The sequence below is a fragment of the Nannospalax galili genome, unplaced genomic scaffold (genome assembly GCF_000622305.1).
Source record: "Nannospalax galili isolate Female #2095 unplaced genomic scaffold, S.galili_v1.0 scaffold142, whole genome shotgun sequence".
Lineage (NCBI taxonomy): Eukaryota > Metazoa > Chordata > Mammalia > Rodentia > Spalacidae > Nannospalax > Nannospalax galili.
The window spans coordinates 1,784,900-1,807,303 of NW_008348793.1; the positions used below are offsets into that span (position 1 = coordinate 1,784,900).

At 40.3% G+C, this 22,404-nt stretch overlaps 1 protein-coding gene across 2 annotated transcripts in view; it reads right to left on the bottom strand.

Annotated features, from left to right (window-relative positions):
- Fabp2 (fatty acid binding protein 2) overlaps nucleotides 1–22,183 on the bottom strand; it is a 56,875-nt gene extending 34,692 nt beyond the window's left edge. The window contains exons 1-2 of one of the 2 annotated variants that reach the window (XM_017801331.1): nucleotides 22,068–22,183; nucleotides 13,204–13,366 (exon numbers count right to left, since the gene is read on the bottom strand). The gene's annotated coding sequence lies outside the window, so the exon portion shown is untranslated. Of the gene's footprint in view, nucleotides 1–13,203; nucleotides 13,367–17,370; nucleotides 17,433–22,067 lie in introns of those variants that run through there. The other variant, XM_017801332.1, reaches the window with a different exon arrangement.
- Nucleotides 22,184–22,404: the final 221 nt, after the last annotated feature.

Sequence of the window (22,404 nt, forward strand, 5' to 3'; positions counted from 1 at the left end):
CCCACCTGTAGCTAAGGGAGACAACCAGCTATTGTTCTAAAATGATGGATAAATTTGTTTTCTCTCCCTATCTAGAAGCCTTTGAGAGGGAACTGACACTGATTCTAACCACTCCAACAGTTATCAAAGTACCTGAAAACAAATCCTGGGTCCATCACTCTCGAGTCCAGCCTTGGCAGACAAAAGGAAAATGAGGAGGAACCTAATAGATGGATGCTTTTGGAAGCCCTCATCAAAAAATTCCAGTGGATTTTAATTTGGACATTTGAAATCTGCCTTGTTCTGACTTTTTCTGGTTCCCCGTCTAGAACTTGTAATGCTAATTACTCTTGCCTTTACTTCTCCTTCACATCTCCTATTCACCAGTCAAGGACTTTATTTTCCCCCTAGAGATAAGAGTTATGCAATATGGGAGTCTTTTAGATAGACCCACTGAAGGGGTACTCCAATTGCCTCACCCTTTGTCCCTGTTCAGCATGGAAGGAGCCAAAGTGATCGGTGTCCCTATTCCCTATTGACAATTTGGGTAACCCCTTCAGAGGATGCTGTGATAAGAATAGGAGGTAGGAATTGGCTAGGCAGTTTGGGTAAAAAGATCCCCTCCCAAAGTAGCCAGTTTCTTGGTTAAAACTCACAATGTCCTTGGGCCTCTTAGCAACATACTCTGTTCCAAAGGCCAAACATGTCAAAAGTATTTGGGAGCTTTTATCTAATCCTTAAACGATTTTAGGGTTACCTCTTCAGAGGGGAGAATGTTAGAGTAGCCAAAAGCCCCACAAAAAAATAAATCAAAGACAAAAAAGACATTATCTATAACCTTACTGAGAAATAAGGACTAAAATTAATATGATGGAAACAGGCTTAAGAAAATGTGATGAGGGTAATACTCTGAATGGCTGCTGTAGGTGACAGTGGGTATTGCCCCTGCCAGGTGAATATGGATCTCTGAGAGCATCTGAGTGCAGAATTCCCTTTCAGACAGGTTACATGATGGGAGGTCAACCTTTACAATATAAGGTCTCTAAGTAGTCAGTCAATCACACATTGATATTTGATTCTAATAGCTTACTCTTTCAATAGGAATTTGCCGCAAATAATTTCTGTACTAGGAGAATAGACTAATTTAAATAGAAACACTTTTCTTAATAATCTAAATTGTCCTTTAACTATCTGTTTGTTCATCTCTCTATTTCCTCACCCTTTCCCTAACTGGAAGTTGAACAAACACAATTTATGAAGTTTAATTAAAGTGTAAATACTTTTTTCTTTTCTCTTTTTTTGTGTATGTGTATGTTATGCTCATGTTCATTTATGTGACTGCAAGTGCATATGTGCCATGACACATGTGTGGAAGAGAACTACTTTGGGTGTTGGTTCCTGCCTTCCACTTTGTTTGACACAGGGTCTCTTGGTATTCTGCTGCTATGTAGGCCAGGCTAGCTGCCTGAGAGCTTCCCAGGGTTCTCCTTTCTCTGTGCTGGGATTACAGATGCATGCTTCTGTATCTGACTTTGTGTGGGTTCTGGGAATTTGAACTCAGTTCTTCAAGTTTGCAAGACAAACACTTAATCCACTGAGTTATCGCCCCAGCCCCTAAAGAAAACTTCATCTTACAAGAAATTGTTTTTCAGTCAAAATTCTCTGTTTAAATTATGCCTGTTAATTCATCCATCTATCCAGTCATCCATGTATCCACCTATCCATCATCTCTCCGCCCTGTGAGCTTGCATATGAAGAAGAGTAAAGACAGTCAGTCTTAAAGTGCTAATGATTAGTCCATGTAGACAGTTAAACTAAAGACTTCTTAGTGGAAATGTTTACAGTTACAGAGGAAATACTAAGTAGGTATACCTCATACAGGAGGCCCCAAACACGAATGGATAGGTTGTTTTATTCTTCATTTTTGGCAATGTCCCTCAAAACATGTTAAGTTGCCAACTCCTCTGTCCTCACATCTCTAACTCCACAGGGTTAACCCTTGAGAGTTAGTCTGAGCTGTCTTACTCCACAGGTTCCAGTGAATATGTTATCAGTGTGATCAGGGGTCTACCTTTGGGTGCAGATTGATGAGCCTGGTCTTGTTCAAAGAAAATTAAGGACTTGAGAGCAATGAACTATTGATGTCTTTGTAAAGAGTGTTTTATTACCCATCAGCTGTTTTGGAGGCAGTTGCTAGCAGAGGATTAAGTTAAAGTTTATATCAAAGAATACATATGTGTGTACTGTATGTTGATAGGCTTTAAGTTATTTTTTCAATCTGAAAAAAATTTTGAAAAAAAATATTTTAGTGCTAGGGAAACTGCATTCTAGCCCTAAAAAAAGGGTTATAAAATCTTACTAAGCTAAAAGGTTCTAGCCTTGAGCCCAGGCCTGCTCCTGCTCTTCCACCTGTGATCTCTGGACTGCTTCCTAACCCAGACTAGCTTAATCCTCTAGCATAGTTCATCAGGCACTCCACAGGCTGTGCCCACCCCCACCTTGCCCCTGGCCTCCTGATCTCACAGCTGCCTAACCTCTGGTAAGTCAGATCCTCCCATTGTGCCTTGGTTCCTCTCTAGCCATGCTCTCCCAGCACTGGGTCCCCTTTCTAGGCTTGGGTCCAATCCACTTCTCTTTCCACCCCAGATCTCCTTTGTCCAGACCCACCCACTGCGTTCTAATCTTGTGCACCCGGACTAGCTCAATTCTCCAGCTTTGTTATAATCCTCCACAGGCTGTACCTACCCTCATCTCACCCTTGGCACCCCTCCTGATCTACCACAGGCTTGCCTACTACCCAGACCAGACTACTACCCTGCAAGAACCTGAAGCACACACCAAATAACTTTTCATACCTGGCGTGAAGCAAGCAAGTTATGTTGACAATATAAATAGAAACAAAAATCAAATAAACAAGGGCAGAATGGAATTTCCTATCAGACACACAACCAACAAAAGACACCCATATGCCCGAACAGCAACGCAAAAAAAAAGTATAAAAAAGAAAACCAAAAGAATATGTTCCCAACAAAACCCACCAGTCTTACAGAAGTATGCTACAATGAGAATCTCCCTGAGCAACCCCGCAATGCAGAACTTACAAAGAACAATCATAAACATGATCAAAGAACTTAACACACAGGCAAAAACTCAACTCAAAGAAGATAGGCATAAACTTGTGACAGAAGCTTAAGAAAATACAAATATGCAGCTGGATGAAATAACAAAATATTTTGGAACTTGAAAAGTAAATTCACAAAATAGATAGAAAGAATGAAAAAACCCAAGCCAAAATGAAGATGGAATTAAAAAGCTCTAAGTCAATTTGAAATGACAGGAGAAAGCATCATGATCAGATTGAATGAAATGGAAAACAGAATATCAAGACTGGACAACAAAGTTAAAGAGCTGGTTTCTTCAAGCAAAGACTATAAAAAATTTTAAAAAACACACAAAATGGAATATGCAGGAAATTTGGGACACCATGAAAAGACCAAAGCTACCTATCATAGGCATACAGGAAGGAGGAGACTCTCAGGTCAATGGCATTGACCAGATCTTCAACAGGATAATAGATGAAAACTTCCCTAAATTAAGGAAAGACACACCTGTACAGCTACAAGAAGCACATAGAACATCAGTTAGACAAGACCAGAACAGAAGCTCCTCATGGCATATCATAATAAAAGCACTAAATGTGCAGAACAAAGAAAGGGCACTGAAAGTTGCTAGAGAAGAACAAGTTATGTATAAAGGAAAACCCATTAGAATTACAGCTGACTTTTCTGTGCAAACTATGAAAGCCAGAAGAGCCTGGACCAAAGTATTCCCAGTTCTAAAGACCATGTATACTAACCCGAATACTTTAACCAGCAAAACTATCTATCATAGTTGAAAGGGAATGGAAAATTTTCCGTGACATGAATAGGCTTAAAGAATTCATGTCCACCAAATTAACCCTACAGAGAATACTCAAAGCAATACGATGGACCAAAATAGGAATGTCTATGCCTAGGAGGCTACAGAAAGTAAACAAAGGGAGATATAATTACAGAAGCACAAAATAAATCCAAGAACATAAAGAAATTAAAATGAAACTAAGAGTAACCAATACACATCTTTCAATCATAACTCTAAATGTCAATGACCTCAACACTCCAGTCAAAAGACACAGGCTGATGAAATGGATTAAGAAACAAAATCCATCTTTCTTTGTCTTCAAGAAACTCATCTCACTTTCAAGAATAGTCACTACTTTAGGGTAAAGGATGGAAAAAAAATCTTCCAAACAAATGGCACTGAGAAGCAAGCACATGTTGCAATTCTATAATCTGAAAAAATCAAATTAAAACTAATAAGAAGAGATAAAGAGGATCATTTCATTCTAATGAAAGGAATAAATGATTAAGAAGATATTATAATCATAAGTATATATGTAACAACTCTGGTGCACCCAATTTAATAATAACAGTAGCACAGGTTTATAAAACACAAATTAACTCCAATTGTATGTGACTTTGATACCCCACTGTCTCCAATAGACAGGTGTACTGGACAAAGAATAAACAGAGAGACATCTGAATTAAATGACATCTTACATCAAATGGACCTAGTAGACATCTACAGAATATTCACCCAGAGCACCAAAGAATACACTTTCTATTCTGTAGCCCATGTAAACTTCTAAAACTAATCACATTCTGGGACACAAAAATTTCAGAAAAGAAGAAAAAATTGAAATAATTCCATGCATTCTATCAGACCACAATGCAATAAAGCTTATAATCAACAGCAAAAGAAGTTGTAGTAACTACACAAACTCATGGGGATTAAACAACACTCTTGAATGAGGAATGGGTTAAAGAAGTATTCAAGAAAGAAATAAAAGTATTCCTGGAACTAAATGAAAATGGTAACACAACAAAACAAAACCTCTGGAACACTAAAAGCAACCTTAAGAGGGAAGTTTATAGCTGTAAGAGCCTACATTAAAAAAATAGTAAAGCACATATAAATGATTTAATAGTACAACTGAAGACCCTGGAAAAGCAAGAAAAAAAACCCAAACTCAGTAGATGAGAAGAAATAACAAAAATCAGAGGAGAAATTAATGAAATAGAAACAAAGAAAACGATACAAAGAATCAGTGAATTTAAGAACTGGTTCTTTGAAAAGTTAAACAAGATAGACAGATCCTTAGTCCAGTGAGCCAAAAGAAAGAACAAATCCAAATTAGCAAAATCAGAGATGAAAGGGGAAACATCACAACATACACCAAAAACATCCAGAACATTATAAGGGAATACTTTAAAAACCTACACTCTATTAAATGTGAAAATCTAAAAGAAATGAATGAATTTCTAAATTCATGGAAACCAACAAAGTTAAACCAAGATCTTCAGCTTAAACAGGCCCATAACAATTAAAGAAATTGAAACAGAAATACAAAACTTCCCTGCTAAAAAAAATCCCAGACCCAGATGAATTCACAGCAGAATTCTACCAGACATTCAAAGAAGATCTACAACCAAAATTTCTTAAATTATTCAAAAACATAAAAACAGAGGGAGAACTCCCAAATTCCTTCTATGAAGCCAGTATCTCTAATACCAAAACCAAGTAAAGACAGAGCAAAAATGAAAACTATAGCCATATTCTTAATGAACATAGATGCAAAGATTCAGAACAAAATACAAAATGCATACAGATCAAAACGATCATCCACCGTGATTAAGTCAGTTTTATTCCGGAGATGCAGAGATTGTTCAGTATACATAAATCAATAAATGTAATAAATCATGTAAATAGACTTAAAGATAAAAATTACAAGGTTATCCCAATAGATGCAGAAAAGGCCTTTAACAAAATCCAACATGCATTCATTTAAAAAATCCTAAAGGGAATTGGTCTGGCGGGAACATACCTCAACATAATAAAGCTATATACAACAAATTCATGGCCAACATCATTCTAAATGGAGAAAAGCTGGAAGCATTCACATTAAAATCAGGAACTGGAGAAGGATCTTCACTAGCTCCACTTTTTCAATATAGTGCTTGAAACTCTTGCTAGAGCACCAAGACAAGAGAAGGAAATTAAAGGAGTAATAATTAGAAAAGAAGAGCTCAAATTATCACACTATTTTCAGAAAATATTATATTACACGTAAGAGATCCCAAAAATTCCACCAGAAAACTGCTAGAAATGATCGATAATTTCAGCAAAGTGACAGGTTACAAAATTAACTTACAACAATCAGTAGACTTTCTATATACCAATATCAAGCAATCAGAAAACACATTCATGGAAACCCTCCCATTCACAATAGCCTTAAAAATATTTAGGTATAAACATAACCAAAGACATTAAAGACATCTACAATGAATATTTTAAATCTTTAAAGAAAGAGATCGAGGAAGACCCCAGGAAATGGAAAGACCTCCCCTGCTCATGGAGTGGTAGAATTATATTGTAAAAATGACAATCCTACTAAAAGCAGTGCATAGATTCAATGCAATGCCAATCAAAATCCCCATGACATTCTTCACAGAGCTAGGAAAAAAAATCCTAAAATTTATATGGAATCACAAAAGACCCTGAATATCCAAAACAATTTTGGGCAGAAAGATTAATTCTTGGAAGATCATCAAACTGGATCTCAAGATATATTACAGAGCTATAGTCATATAAACAGCATGGTACTGTTACAAAACAGACATGTAGATCAACGGAACAGAATCGAAGACTCAGACATGAATGCATGCAATTTTAATCACCTAATATTTGACAAAGATGCCTAGAACACATAATGGAGCAAAGACAGCATCCTTAACAAACAGTGCTGGCAAAACCAGATCTCCATCAGTAGAAAAATGAAATTGGACCCTTATCTTACACCCTGCACAAAAATAAACTCTAAATGGATCAAAGACCTCAATATGAAATCTGAAACTCTGAAAGTGCTAGAAGAAAACTTAGGTAGTACCCTACAAGATACACGTGCAGAAAAGGACTTTCTAAATCAAATATGAGTTGCTCAGGCATTAAGGTCAACAATCAGTAAGTGGGACCTCATTAAACTAAAAAGCTTCTGTACCGCAAAAGAAACAACCAAGGAAGTAAAGAGGAAACCCACTGAGTGGGGGAAAACCTTCACCTGCTACACATTGACAGAGGATTAATATCCAAAATATACAAAGAATTAAAAAAATAAACAAGAAGATAAATGGGCCAACAAAAAGATGGCTAAGGAGTTGAACAGAGAGTTCTCAAACAAACAAACAAAAATGGTCAAAATCACTTTAAGATTTCATCTTACCCCAGTCAGGCTGACTAAGATCATGAGAGCAAATGATACCAAATGCTGTTGCAAGGTTGTGGAGAAAGGGGAACACTCATTCACTGCTGGTGGGGTTGCAAATTCAAGCAACCACTATGGAAAGTAGTGTGGAGAACTCTTAAAAAACTAAGAGTGAATCTACCATACAACCCTTGGCATATACCCAAAGGACTCATTCTACTGTAGAGATACCCGTACGTTCGTGATTGTTGCTGCTTTTCCTTGCGATATTTAAGATACGGAAACAACCTAAATGTCTGATGAATGGAAAATGGCTATGTGGTACAATTACACAACAGAATTCTACTCAGCAGTAAGGAAAGATGAAATTATGAAATTTGCAGGTAAATGGATGGAATCAAAAAGCAGAAAAGTAAGTGACGTGTGTTCTTCCTCATTTGTGGATCTTAGCAACCATCCCTTATATGTGAGTTTATATCCTGATTTAACAGCAGGGTCCAGGAAAACAGAAAGGAAGCATGGAAGGAAAGGGAAAGAAAGCACCTGAGAGAGAGAAATAGTAGGAAGCAGCTGTTACCAAGGGAGAAATGGGGAAAATGGGGGTATTCGACTAAGAAGGGAGAAGCAGAGGACATTCGTGGAACCATGGGTGTAAACAGGAAGAAGGGACTCAAGAGAGGGAGGATTATTTGAGACAGATATTATCAAGGGAAAATAGGGCACTTAAACGGGAGGGAGGAGGGAGGTTTGGCAGGAGAGAGGAGCAATAAATAAAGTTTAGATGGTGTAAAAAGTCAGAGGGAAATGTTATAACTCAAAATCCTCCCTGAAAAATACACATACAATATCTAAACATGAGTGCATGTGTGTACATGAAGGCTATATAACAAGGAACTCAGTGTCAGAAGAAACCTCCCTTTGAGTTGTTGGTCAGGGTAGTCTAAGAGACTCCCAAAATAACACAGGCTATTGCCACGGCCCTTGATTACCTCCCAGAACTTGAAGGTAAGACCCTATTGCTGAAGACAGGTCATACTTTGGACATGGGACTTGGAGCAATGGAGCTGGAACTGACCTGGAAGCTTCCTCCCCTAAGAGTAACTCTCATAGTTCTAGAGGACACTATGCAAGCTGCCAAGGGAGAAAATCAATCAATGGTCCAGCCCAGCCCTAAAGCCTAATAACCACAACACCTGGCACACCGAGCCATCTCTACTGGTGCAGTAGTGGCACTTTTACCTAATTGAACTTAAAGCCCTCTCAATGGGACAAAACTCATGGTCCTGTAAATATAGACACATACATATGGCTGGAGAGGTCATAGACCATAGAGAAAAGCCCATCTCTGCCAGATCTGTAGACAAATGAAGTTTCTTACTGCATGATAAATATGGATCCTTATATTTACAGACAAGTGTACCACACTCCACTCATCAAAGAACCTTATTTTTTGTTTTTTTGAAGGCTATTACAGAGTTCCATAACTGGTCACATACAGACAATATATGTTTGAGAGATGCCCAGTCTTTAGTGACACGTCTACAGTGGAACATCTACACCTAAGGCTCATGGAATATAGTGGAACAAGGGGTAGAGAGAGTACTAATACATTTCTCAACTCTCACCAGCAAAGCTTCCTCATACAACAGATACAATGCACACAAAAGGCCACAATTGGCTAAGTTTTAGAGAATAAGAGACTGCAGAGTGCATGGCCCTGGACAGGACTCCTATATTAATCCTCTCCCACCCACGGTTCAGGGACCATTGAGGAAGATGGAGCAGAAAGATTTAAGAGCCAGAGTTGGTGCAACAGTGGTGACAGCATGCACAAGACCCATGCCAACTTTATCAGACAAAACCTCAGCATAGAACAAGGGAAATGCGCATCAGGCCCACCCCTAGATGAGGACCTACTGGCAACTGAGTACAACGCTGTGAGGGAGCATAGATCTTCTTTAAGAGAGTGACTCTAAATAAGCTTGCTAAAGTCCGGTACATAAACTTTCACTGAGGGACATCTGGGTACAAATGCTTCACCAGACAGTATTTAACATATAGAGAGAATGTGTGAAATCTGATGGGGGGGGGTGTGGGTGGGGGATGGGGTCTAAATTTGATTAAGATTTATTATATGAAATGCACAAAAATCTCAATAAAATATTTTTTAAAAGCTGAAAAGCCTATTATACTATAATCAGTGAGTATTTATTAATTATTAAATTTGCTTCACATGGAGCTGTTGGCTCTGATGACTTTGAATGACCAAGAATAATTCTGTAAAATAAATTTAAGCCACTGTTGGCTTATTTGTGAAAATAGGTGTAATTTAGCAAATTTCCCCCATAAAGTCTAACTGCAGCACAGTGTTCTGTGCTTGGTCTGCAGTACAGTTGCCTTTAGTTAACTGGATGATCCTGCTCTGTCAACAAGCCTGGAATGAATTTGGCTTACTTTGGGTTATATAAATTGTAACATGGCATCTATACCATGGAGGATTTTATAGGGCTGTTTCTGCTGAAGCATCATAATTTGGTTTTGAATTAGCCATAATTCAAGAAGTTGTCTTAGTCTGCAGTATATAACCTCTGGAACCCAAAGAACAAAATATTACTATGTAAAAATGATCCATAGTCTAAAAAAATGGATAAACAAATTGAACTGAATTTCACACAATGCTGTTTCTTAATTATGCCATTTAAAGAGCCCCCCCCATTAGTCTCTTCTGCTTTATAAAAGACTATTATTTGTTCAGAAGGTCAATTTATTCAAAGAAAAATTGGGGGCTCAATGACACCAAGAAGACCCTATTGTTACTGGTTAGCAGAAACAGTAAAAATGAACACATAATAAAGTATATCTTTCTAACAAACATGTTGCAAAGAAGAAAACTGGTAATTCAAGGTAATTCATGCTTGCCTAATATTTTTCAACATTAGCCTTATATGAAAGAATTACTTTATACATACTTAGCACTAAGAATAATATAGTAAATCACTCCCAATTCAGAAAGCATAGTACTAAATCATACACATCCCCTTGGTATGCACTATGTTCAAAAGACTAATTCAGTCTTTCCTTAGCATCTGCGATGTTGGGTTTTGAGCACTGCTCTGGCCTTAGAAGCTTGGTAAGCTCCTGCGGACACAGCATGTTGGAAATGCCAGGGAATTACCAGCAGGAACCTTTGGTTAATAACGAGCTGGTGGATAGATAGTCAAATTGCTCTGCTTTTTGGTAGGATGACTTTGAGGTGTGTTTACATATTCTTTAAGAAGTCCACAATGAATTCTGGCGAAGCAGTAATTTGAATATGAGCTCAGCCTGTACAGACTCGTTTCTCTTTTCTTCCAACCTTTCTCCCACACTATTTTTTTCATGTGACAGGGTTTTGCTGTGTAGCTCATCAGTGGTGTAGATACCATGATCCTCCTGACTCCATCACTGATGTATGTTGGGGAACCCTGCTGTTTAGGGTCGCAGTCTCTCCATGTCCGGATAGCCGCAAGCCGGCTCAGCGCAAATGGAAAGACTCCTCTTCTCAGCTGGGCGCCTTCTGCTCTCCTTCCTGACTCACCTTTGAAGTGGCCGTCACAGATACATGACCTCTGGCATAGGAACTACCAGGTTTTAATCAGGCTGATAGCCTGATAGAAGCCCACCGCCACATGTAAATGGGGCATCCTAGGAGCACCTATCAGCTAAGGCTTTTGCTACTGCCTCCACACTATAAATCTTCTGGTTTTCCCCCTGATAAATCGGAGCTGAATCACTAAGATCTGGAGCTGTATCACTGAGTCTGACTGAGCTGTATCCCGTGTCTTACTGCCTACGATTCAGTCTCCCTGGAGGGGGCTATCCTTCCGTCAGCAACCACTCACGAAGATCTATCACTGTTCCTGCACCTCCCCTCGTGATCCGGTGGCCGACGGATCGCATGCACAGAGGGAGTGTCCCGCAGCTTGGAACAGAACTTGCCAGGCAGCTGACAGCGACCCACAGAGTCGCCAGCATCCAGTATCCTTGGAGAGCCAGGGACCCGTCTCAGCAACGCGGTGCGTGAAACCCAAGCACCCCAGCAACAGATGTAGATGTCATGATCCTCCTGCCTCAGCCTCCCAAATGTTGAGATTACAGGTGTGTGCCACCATGCCTATCTCTCACCCACACTTCTTTACTAATGTTTTCTTGGGATAACCCCTCAAATAAAGTATTTAGGCTCCAATCCTCCTGTTATAGTTTGTTTCTGGAAGCATCTGACAATAGCAAAGACCTTTTTAAAAAAAGATTTTTTCTTTTAAGTAAGCTTTGTTTGCAATGCCCATGGAGGTCAGAAGTGGGCCTCAGCTCCCATGTAACTGGAGTTAGGGATGGTTGTCAATCACCATGTGAGTGCTGGGAACCAAATCTGGGTCCTCTGCAAGAGTAGCCAGTGCTCTTAACAGCTGAGCCACTTCTCCAGCCCCATTAGTAAACATTTTTTGAGGGGATGTACCAGCCCATATGGAAGACCTGAGAAAGGTTACACTGTATTTACCCTCAGCAAATGACCTGCTTTGATCAAACCGCAGGAAAGCGCAAAGTTAATAAACCTCAGACTTTAAAAAATGTTTTCTTTTATATATATATATACTTTATTATTTTTATTTATGTGTACAAGTGTGCTGCCTGCATGTATGTGTATTTAACATGCCTTTAATCCTGGCACTCGGGAGGCAGAGACAGGCAGATGTCTGTGAGTTCAAGGCCAGCCTGGTCTTACATAGTGAGTTCCAGGACAGCTGGGGCTACAGGGAGACCCTGTCTCAAAAAGAAAAAAATAAATAAATAAAGGCATTTGAGTACAAAAGCCTCTATATGAAAAATAGAAGCCAAAATACATGGATAAAATCACCTTAGATACCATGTGAGAAGAATAAACCCTCAAAAATAAAAGGATAAAACTATCACTAATGTCTTTGGAGATATAAGACAACACACACACACACACACACACACACCACACACACACACACACACACACACACACACACACACACACACACAGGCACACACATGTATACCAGAATAGGATGCTGTGAAGAACTAAACAGAATGCTATGGTTTGTGTTCCTTCCAAAATTCCTACTGAATCTTGATCACCACTGTCATGATGCTAAGAAGCAGAGCTTTGGGGAGGGAATTAAATATGCTAGAAACTGAATCCAAGTTCTCTGGAAGAGCAGCCAGTACTCTTAATCTCTGAGCCATCTCACTAGTCCTTAGAGTCTTACTTAAACACAATTTACTCTCACAGATACTGTAAGGCTTACTGAGTTCTACAGGCTAAACAGCAGAGCTACATGCATTGTGGGTTAGGAACGTTGTATGGCCCTTTTCTACTGTAAGCCTCACTCAGTGATGACCACCTGCCATATCATTCACCAAGAGACTGATCAGGTGTTGTGGCTTCTTCTTCAAGGTGGAAGCTGTGAATTGAAATTATTTTCTTCTTTACTTAAAATTTTTTTTTACTGAATTTTTGAGATTTTCATGATATAATTTGATGGTATTCAGAGCGCCTCTCTTATCAATGCCTTCCCTTACTGCTCCTTGCCCAATTTAATGTACTTTATTTTATATACATAATAAACTATATTATATATAATAAAATGGCTGAGTCTGATTTGTGTCCTCAAATGTCCTTCAGATGTCCTTCATTGGGGTCTAGCTACTGATTTGGTAAATCTACCAAAAATCCAGTCCCTGCATAAGAGACTGTCCCTCCCTCTCCAATCAGCCATAAGTTGCCAGAAGTTCTATAGGTTGAGTTGGGACTTCTTGCCCACTTCCCCATGTCTATGCTGGAATTTTATCTGGTTTGCAACTGACCAGCTGTCTGGAATAGTCTGTTTCTTTGAGATCCGTCATCACCTGTGACTTACCGTCTTTCTGACTCCTCTTCAACAACGATCCCTGAACCTTGGGAGGCAGAACTTTGAAATCGGTGTCCTATTGAGGGATAAGCACTCTGCAGCCCCTTGTTCTCTGCACACTGGCCAGCTGTGGGTTTCTGTGTTAATCACCGTCTGCCACATAAGGAAACGCCTGTGGTGAGATTTAAGAGATGCATTCAGCTTATGTGTAGAGGTTGCATTGAAGATGTGTCAGTTAGGGCTAAGTGTCTTGTGAACAATTGCTCCAAGTCCTGTGTCTGAAGTACGATATGTTTTCAGCAATACAGTCTCACCTTCAAGCTCTGGGAGGCAATCAAGGACTGTGGCAATAGCCTATGTTATTTTGGGAGTCTCTTGGACTTCCATGACCAACAACTTGAAGGGAAGGTTCTCCTGCCTGGCAGTGTTCTTCTGTTATCTAGCCTCAGCTGCACACTCGCATTTGGACATATATTGTATGTGCATTTTTCAGTAGGACTTTGAACATTTCCCTGCGGTTTTTCACACCATCTAAGCACTATTTGTCTTTCCTTTAACTCGCCCCATATAGCTCCCTCTACTCCCTCTGCAGCTAAAGTACCCCCTCTTCTGTACTTCTGAAGCAACATATATGCCCCTTAATTTGTCCCAGATGTGATGAGCTTCTGATTGTTGTAAGATCTACTCCTATCCCCCGGAGCTCCTGTGTTTTACCAAAGCCTCCAACGTGCTTCAGACTTTTCACCTCTCTCTGCAATAATGCAATGCTCTCAATAGCATCAGCCAACGTGACAATCTTTTTTTTCCCCTCCTTTGGTCTTTTTGAGACAGGGTCTCCCTGTAGCCCCAGCTGGCCTGGAACTCACAGAGATCTGCTTGCCTCTGCCTCCCAAGTGCTGGGATTAAAGGTGTGCACTACCACACCCAGCTGTGTGATATTCTTTATAGAATGTTTAAGTCAGATAATGTCTAGACTCTGCATGAGAGTTAACAAAGCCCTTAAGACCATAAGTTTATGCTACTGCATGCATAATGCAAACTATATACTGTATTCTTTTGATACTGTCCTGATAAAATTGGAAAACAATGGGTTTTCTTGCTCACTGGCCTCCATAGCAAGGGCACGTCAATTTTCTCATAGTAAAGGTTCAACATATGATACAGTAGGCTAGAGCTGCTGTTCTGTTGAGTTTTTAAATTGCCATTCTCCAGGGTCTTTCTCTTTTGTGGTGCCTACCCTGATTAACTAGGTGGGGCTAGAATAGGGATTAACATTTCCATAGCCTTAAGATCCCTAAAAGCAGTCCGAATACCTGACTTTATGGATTGGGAAAACCCACAGTTTTTTACCTATGTGTCTTATCCTTGGGAATACCATGTTTTATGAATCATCTACCATGACGGTGGCTAGGCTTTCCATCTGCCACTTCAACCTGCCATTCATTATGATAACTGTACACATTACCTCTGATGGCCAAGCATTGCCCTCAGGATTCTAAATACTTCAGGATCATGCTTGTCCCACTCCTACAAGGAAGGCGAATTCTCTCCCAGCATCCCTGGGCCCGGCCTTCAGAGGATCATTATCTCTGAGCATCTCAGTAAGAGAAGCACTCCCCGCATCAGTGCTTTCTTATCACTGAGGTCAACACAATAACGCAGGAACAGATTATCTTGATGGGCTTTAAAGGCTGGGCGTGAATAGACCACCTCTCTCAACCAGGGCCCATAGTAAACTTGTTCAGGTTGGAGATTTGGCGGCTCTGTCCTGATAACTAAGTCTTGGACCCAGTCCTTAGCTTCTGTTCCTTTCTGGTTTTGTCTTTGGGCTTCCCAGGAGGCCTTCTGACGTCCACATTGTGTCTTTGCTGCTGATCAGTTGCCTTCAGTATTTCATTACCTTCTTCTAATACACCAACAGCATGCAGCAATGCATTGTGGGTTCTCTTTTCTTCTAATTAATCAGACCTCACGAACAGCTGGGACACTGTGCCCATGACTGCGTTTCCTACTTTGGGCATTCCCTCCCTGTCCATCCCAAGACTTTTACCAACTGAGTGTCTCTTTACTATCGGCACTCTGCCTAACACGGTGATGGGCTTCTCGTTGCCTATTGGCTGGTTGCTGTGACAATCCCAAATCCCAGTTTTGAGTCTGTATTCTCAGACCAGTTCTCAGACTATTTGCAACTGGATTTTCCGTGATATGACTGTGTGACCGTGTTTACTGGGGAGTGACTATGGCTTGAATATTTCTTCTCCAAAACTGTTGAAGTTTAATTGCCAATGTAATGGTATTGGAAGCTATGATTAAGTCATAAGGGCTCTACCCTTAAAATTGGGATCGATTATAGCTTATAAGAGGGATAGTGGGATAGTGGGATGGTTATTCTGTCTGTCTGTCTGTCTGTCTCTGTCTCTGTCTCTGTCTCTCTCTCTCTCTCTCTCTCTCTCAGGATCCAGGCAGTATGTCAGACACAAGCTCAACAGATGAAAAATGGCTTCATCACACTCCACATGTGCTGCACCTTGGCCTTTGACTTTGCAGCTTCTGGAGCTGTGAGACAACACATTTCTGTTATAAAATATCTAGTTTTGGCCACGTGTGGTGGCACACGCCTGTAATCCCAGCACTCAGGAGGCAGAGGCAGGCGGATCTCTGTAAGTTCAAGGCCAGCCTGGTCTACATAGTGAGTTCCAGAACTGCTGGGGCTACAGGGAGACCCTGTCTCAAAAAGACCGAAAAAAAAAAAATCTAGTCTCTGACTTTTTATTATACTAGTGCAAAAAAACCCAAGAATATTCTAGATTTGGGGAAATAACTGTGAGTAAAGAAAGCAGGATTGGGCAGAGGGAGAAGTTTCTCTGTAATTTAGGAAAACCAAGGCCCGTTGTCCATTTAGGCCGTTTCTCTAGTCTACTCCTCCACACCTGACCTGGTGTGCCGCTCCTGGGGAGGGTGCACAGCCTTGGGCAAAGCAGCTTACACTTTTCCATCACACTCCTTTATTCAATCTGGTATATAGATTTTTTCCCTACAAAAAATAGGAAAATACAGTTTTGTAACCTTCCTTTCTTCCCTGCAGTACTTAAAATACTGTGAATATTTTCCCATGTAGCAAATATACTTGAAATGGTAAATTTTGGCTTCTTGTACCTAAGGAGTGAGAGTTAGTGGTCAAGTACCCTACCCTGGTTGTTGTAAATCCTTAACTTTTTGATATAAAAATTCTAGCATCCTAATTTACCAAGACTATGAAAGCCTCTTGGACATGTATCTCTTCCCCTAGATATATCCTAAATTTCTTACCTTTCTCAAAACCCCTCAGATCACTTGAGAGAAATTGTGGATTCAGATTTAAGTTTCTGCAGATTAAAGGTAACTCTGTGATTGCAGAAAGGCTGTTGTGGTGAGGACACCAGATCACAAAGGAAAGACTGTGGAGGATTTACAATCACTTGTAGACAAAGCCTGCTGCTCCTAATACCACTGGTGGATCTCACACTACCCAAGGCCTGCCATGGCTCACATCCAGACTCAGAAATGGTTTTTCATTTCTTTAAGTTGAAATCTGTGCCTACAATTGTAAAATATTTATGCATCCTTGACCAAACTTTATTAAGACATTCCTTTAAAGAGTATTTCTTATTCTTTCATTGCATTCATATAATTATCATATTAATCTATATCTTTCTTGCAAATTTTATTCCTCCTCTACTTTGGAATAAGCTTACCATCACTAAATCTTGCTTTGACATGGAAAAGTTGTTTTCCCTTACTTATATTTTTTGTGTTGATTAAATTTTGTCGTGTTTTAGAACCTGAGAGGGAGTGGTGGACAGGGGAGAAGTTGGTGGGTCAAGAGATAGAAAAATGCGAAGACAATACTCATGTATGAAATTCTCAAAAATAAAAAATTAAAATAAAAATTGTCATGTTTTATAATATAGTGGTTCGGAGATGAGGATTGGAGAAGTCATGTTGCTTAAATTATAGAAAAAAAATTCTAGTTAATTGAATGACCTGGGAAAGCACAATGACACACATCCTAGAAGTTATCGTGCAAATTCAGAGATGTACAATGCTGCCTCTCGAGTTAGGCTTGATTATTCTGGTTATAACACTGAGCCTCATGGTATGGAATCAAATAGGAACTCTAGTTCCCTCAGAACATACCGTTTTAGGAAGCTTGATGAAACCACAGGAAACAGAAATGTCCAGTTCTAAAATTCCTTTCTTCAGGGACTCCTATAGACTTGGTCACCTGTCACAGAAGTGGATGTTGCCAACTAAAGTTGTTTAAAATAAATATTTCTTAACCTGTGTAGAGGTAATCAACCTTCAGGAGTTCATGGATAAGTGAATCACACTCAGGAAGGAACAAACAGGGGCAATAGTGGCCAAAGGGTACAGGGAGGAAGGGCATTCTGTGTTGGAATCAAAGAGCAATTCACAGTCCTTGGAGGCATTCACAGAGGACAGCAGTCACAAGGCGGGCACAGGAGCCTTGATGCAGTCAGGCGAGACTACCACAGCAATTTATAAACAGCCACTCCCTAACTCCCAGTCAGATGGTGTGCTGGGTATAGTAAACCTCTAGCATCTTATGGAATCTTTTTCAAAATACTTTTGCTATGTTTTACAACTCTTCCAATTACAAAACCAATACAAGCCTACCTCAGAAAAACCAGAACATATAGAAAAATGAAACAACTAACCCAAATAATAAAATCTTTTTTCCAGATAACTAGTTTAGCAAGTTCATGCTATTCAATCATATATTTTCTAAAATTTTTTTAAAATCCTATATATAGTGCATTACAATCTATTTTTTCACTTAACAGTACACTTAGTTGGGGTCAGGGAGATGACTCAGTAGAACGTTGCAGTCAGCACACCTGACAACCAGAGCTTGGATTCCTAGGAGCACATGAAAGCTGGACACAGTTTGGTTTTGACCTCCAAATGTGTGTCTTGGTACATGTGCACTCTCACACACAAACATACACACACACACACATATATGTAAGCAAAGATAAATATGTTAAAATAAAAAATACACTTAGTTCAATAGAGCTATTCCTAAATCATGCTAATGTCAACAAGGTATTATTTTATAGAAATGTTTCGTAATTTGACTAGTCCAAGGGGTGGATATTTATAGTGTTTGAAACGCCCACTATTACAATGTGCTTATTTACTTTTTGGGAAACTCCTAAACAGACTCAGCCCTAGGCCTGCCAGCTCTCACAGGTGTGTGTGAGTGTTTTTGTTACTAGACTGGATCAGAACTTGGCTCGTGGCCTGCAAGTCTTTTTGTCCTAATCCACTATAGTTGTCCCTGGCTGGCCTGCATTAGGGAATGCGTCAACCCAGGAACTTTGCTGTGTAGGACCAGATTCTATCACTGAATTGTCCTGAAAAGCAGTTTATAGAAATAAAGATGCATCTGCAGTTGAAAAACACAAAGAGAGATATTCTGTAATAGTTCAGTACATTGCTCAGGAGGAATATCTAGTATGGGTGTCTGTGTATGTGTACATACATGTAGATTTTTTTTTTCTTAAAGGAGTTTTGTTTCTACAAAGGGTTAGCTTGGCCAACTTAAGAAGAATAAAAGCAAGCCCCAAACAAATATTCTTTTGACTTGGGCAGTAGCAAATGAATGAATAACTAGTGCAAACATGATTGCTGGTTAAGTACACTGTATCTCTTCTTAGAAGTTTATGCTGAAACCGGCAGAGTACGAGCATTCCTCGGCTATCTGAGCAATAAAATGCTCACCTTAGTCCTTTTCCCCTTTATTCAAGAGATAAAAAAACTACTGATGGTGGACTTATTTAGCTGGAATGTGTGAGGAGAGCTTGGAAGGAGCTATGTATGCAGACAGAGGAAAACTCCCAAACTGGATGTCTGTGAGCTCCAGCTTTTTTTAAGAAACATTTTTTATTTTACTTACTATTTCTCTCTCTCTCTCTCTCTCTCTCTCTCTCTCTCTCTCTCTCTTTTTCATTTGTTCTTGGTTGAAATTTATTTGATGATTATATCCCATGCATGCACACATGCCATGACCCACATGTGGATGGCAGAGAACAATGTCGGGAGTCTGTTCTCTCCTCCCACTGTGGGATCCCCAGGCTGAACTCATCCATCAGCTTTGCATGGCAAGCACTTTTACCCACTGAACCATCTCACTGGCCTCCAACTCTTTCCATAGGTGGCAGGAGACATACATAACAATTCTCTCCAGTCAGTGAAATTAAGGTGTATGTTTAAGCCAGGAAAAATGGTATGGATGTTGCCTACATTGTATTTCCTGTTGATCTGTGGTGAAACTCATAGAAGAGTGAAGTGTTCTCTTCTCAGAGCTAGGCATCAGCTTTCCTGCTGTGATAGCAGTCAGGAGAGTGTGGACTTTGGAGCCAGAGCCCTGTTCATGCCCTCACTGGGCCGCTTTCAAGCTGTGTGGCTTGGAGTTAGTGACCTAGCTTTACCTACATTGCTTTTCCAACTGAAAAATGGGATCTAACCCTCTAGTTAGTGAGACTGTAGAAAGGGAAAAGGAGTTGGCACAGTTTCTGCTCACTAAGGTCTTTTTCCTTCTTTCTGTGTTCTGCTGGAAGGGCTTTCTCTAAGAGAGAGCTGTTGTCAGGTAGGATTATGGCAAAGCCCTCATAAAGTTGCGTGCTGGTTGTTTCAAGTACACAGGCTACATGCAGCTTTGGGAGGCTAAGATGCAGGCTGAGGGCAAACAGATACTTGGCTGCATATGCGACAGATTGGTCACTAGTGTTAGAAAATGTTAGATTGGGATTGATCAGGGTGACTCAAAAATGAAAGAAGAGAACCACCTCAGGAACAGATTGTTCTTTATTAAGAACAATGAAGGTGGTGAAGTTTCTCCAGGGATTTGAAACTGAGCCCTCAGGCTGCCTATAAGGGTTGGAGGATTAGGAAAGGAAGAGGTTAGACCTATTTTAGTAGTCCAATGTAAGTGTCTGTGACACGGTTTGGAGGTTTTGAGACAATAGGGGCTGTTATTTGCTTTCCCAGATAACACAGCTTCCAGGTTTGGGGTTTTACACAGTTCCTGGGTTGGATATTAGCTAGCTCAGATCTGAAGTTTAACTAAGGTTTACTTAACTGGCATGGGCCTTTTGGAAGTTAGCCAGGGGCCCTTTTAAATCCAGGCGTTTATCCTTCAACTGGGATTCTTGCCTGTCTGGGGAGCAGAACTTTTTCCCCACTTAGTTGATAGTCCCATTCTTATTTGGGTTTGCCCTAGAGTTTGAAGAGGCTAGAAACTAGGGCAGTGAGGGAGGCCCAAGGCTGACTTGAGAACTAGCCTTGCCAGTATTTTTGCCTCTGATGAAGGGACCACTGACATTTTCTCCCCTTCTAAGACTTTTGAAATCACTACCCTTTGGCAAAATTAGAGCACACTACTTTTCCTTAGGGAGGTCCTCATTCCCCACTGCCCTCGCCAACCTTCCCCGAGGCTCCTTTCCAAGATGGACTAACCCTTTGATTCTGACAGTGAATGTTGAACTTCAGACCTTCTGTAATGGTGGCTGGTAGGCACCCTTGGCCACCCAAATTACTTCCGCATGTTGATCTAGTATATTAGTGTAACTAGAGCTGTAGGGGAAAATGCACTGGCTCCAGGACAGGCTAGGTTCAGTCACCCATTCCAGTATCCTAAGGAAAGTGGTAGCAATGAGGTAGAAAATAGAGATTTGATCCACATGCACCGGGAAGAAGAGCAGAAGACCCAAGTTCATCCTTGGCATACTGATACGCGCTTGAGGAAGAATTGGCGCAAAGAGCAGGAAGCCTGCATAGTTCATGAGATCTGGTCAAGGTGGGGTCTGCCTGATCAGTGACTCAGCTCTCATTCTGCAGTGGTCCAGGGAAGTTTCTGCCTCTAACACCTTGAGGGAAGCTATCTGATTTCTATAAGATCATTAATTCTGTTCCAGGATGTAGCCCCTCCATCACAGATAATTGTTCTTATCTTGGTCATAATCTGTCCTGTCTGCAAAAAACTGGTACACCTGGACTCCAAGTTAACTGCAGGTTTAGCAAAAAGACTGTGTCTTCAGCCTCAGAGGGGGATGAGCTAGGTTGGGTATCTCTGCTTTTTTACCCAAGCATTCTTTAGTGATTTTCATGCTTACATAGAGTCAAATGGGAGTTGGTGCAAAGTAAAGGAGACAGACACAAAATGAAGGCAGTTTCCAGGCGGAATTCCACATGCTGTAAATTACCATGCCTAGCCATGTGACAGGCAAATGCTTTTAGCAAAAGCAGTGTGTGTGCATGTTACATCAGCATATATTTAGATGATAAGTCAGAAAGGACATCTTTGCCCTCTACTCTTAGATCCTAGGAACAATTTGGTGAATTACCAGTAAGCAACATCAGTATCAGATCAAAGCAACATCAGTATCAGATCAAAGCAACATCAGTATCAGATCAAAGCAACATCAGTATCAGATAAAAGCAACATCAGTATCAGCTTTTCCTTTACCCTTTTCAGCCCCAAACATGCCACATCCAATTTGTCTTTTTTTCTAACTGTGAAAGGCTTAATCTCATCACCACAGTCAAGTATTCTCCAAAGGCTTGACCTATGAGGAAGAGCACTGATAGCAGAGTTAATCTCTCCAGGTCCCAGAAAGAGATATCGTCCTTCTTCCTTGCATAAATGGATTACTTTGACTGAGAATAAAAACCTAGTTACAGAAAAGTTAAGTCTCTTTAATAAAAGTGTTAACCCGTGGATCATACTTGATTGCTTTGTGGATCTCTCGCTCTCTCTTTTTCCCTTATGGATCATAACTAATTAGAAAACAAAACAAAACAAAACAGACCTTGTCTTGTCTTAAATCAGCACTTCTTAGCTTTAGAATTCTCAGTGCCTCAGAACAAGCCAGAGGGCTTGTCTTAGTCCTTAGACTTTTCAGATCCTCTTCATTCTGATGTTCTCACTAACCACTGGAACCCTTACAAAGGGGGACCTCTCTGTGCTTTGTGAAGTGGAGTGTACTAGATTCAAAACAGGAAGACTAGGGTTCCAGTGGCAGGCTGCCAGGAACAAATACAATGCTTGTATTCAGACTTGATGGAAGGATCAGATAAGGTGCTTTATGGTAGAATACACAGCACAGTCTCAGCTTAACTTACTGTAGATAGCTTTCAGTAGCACAA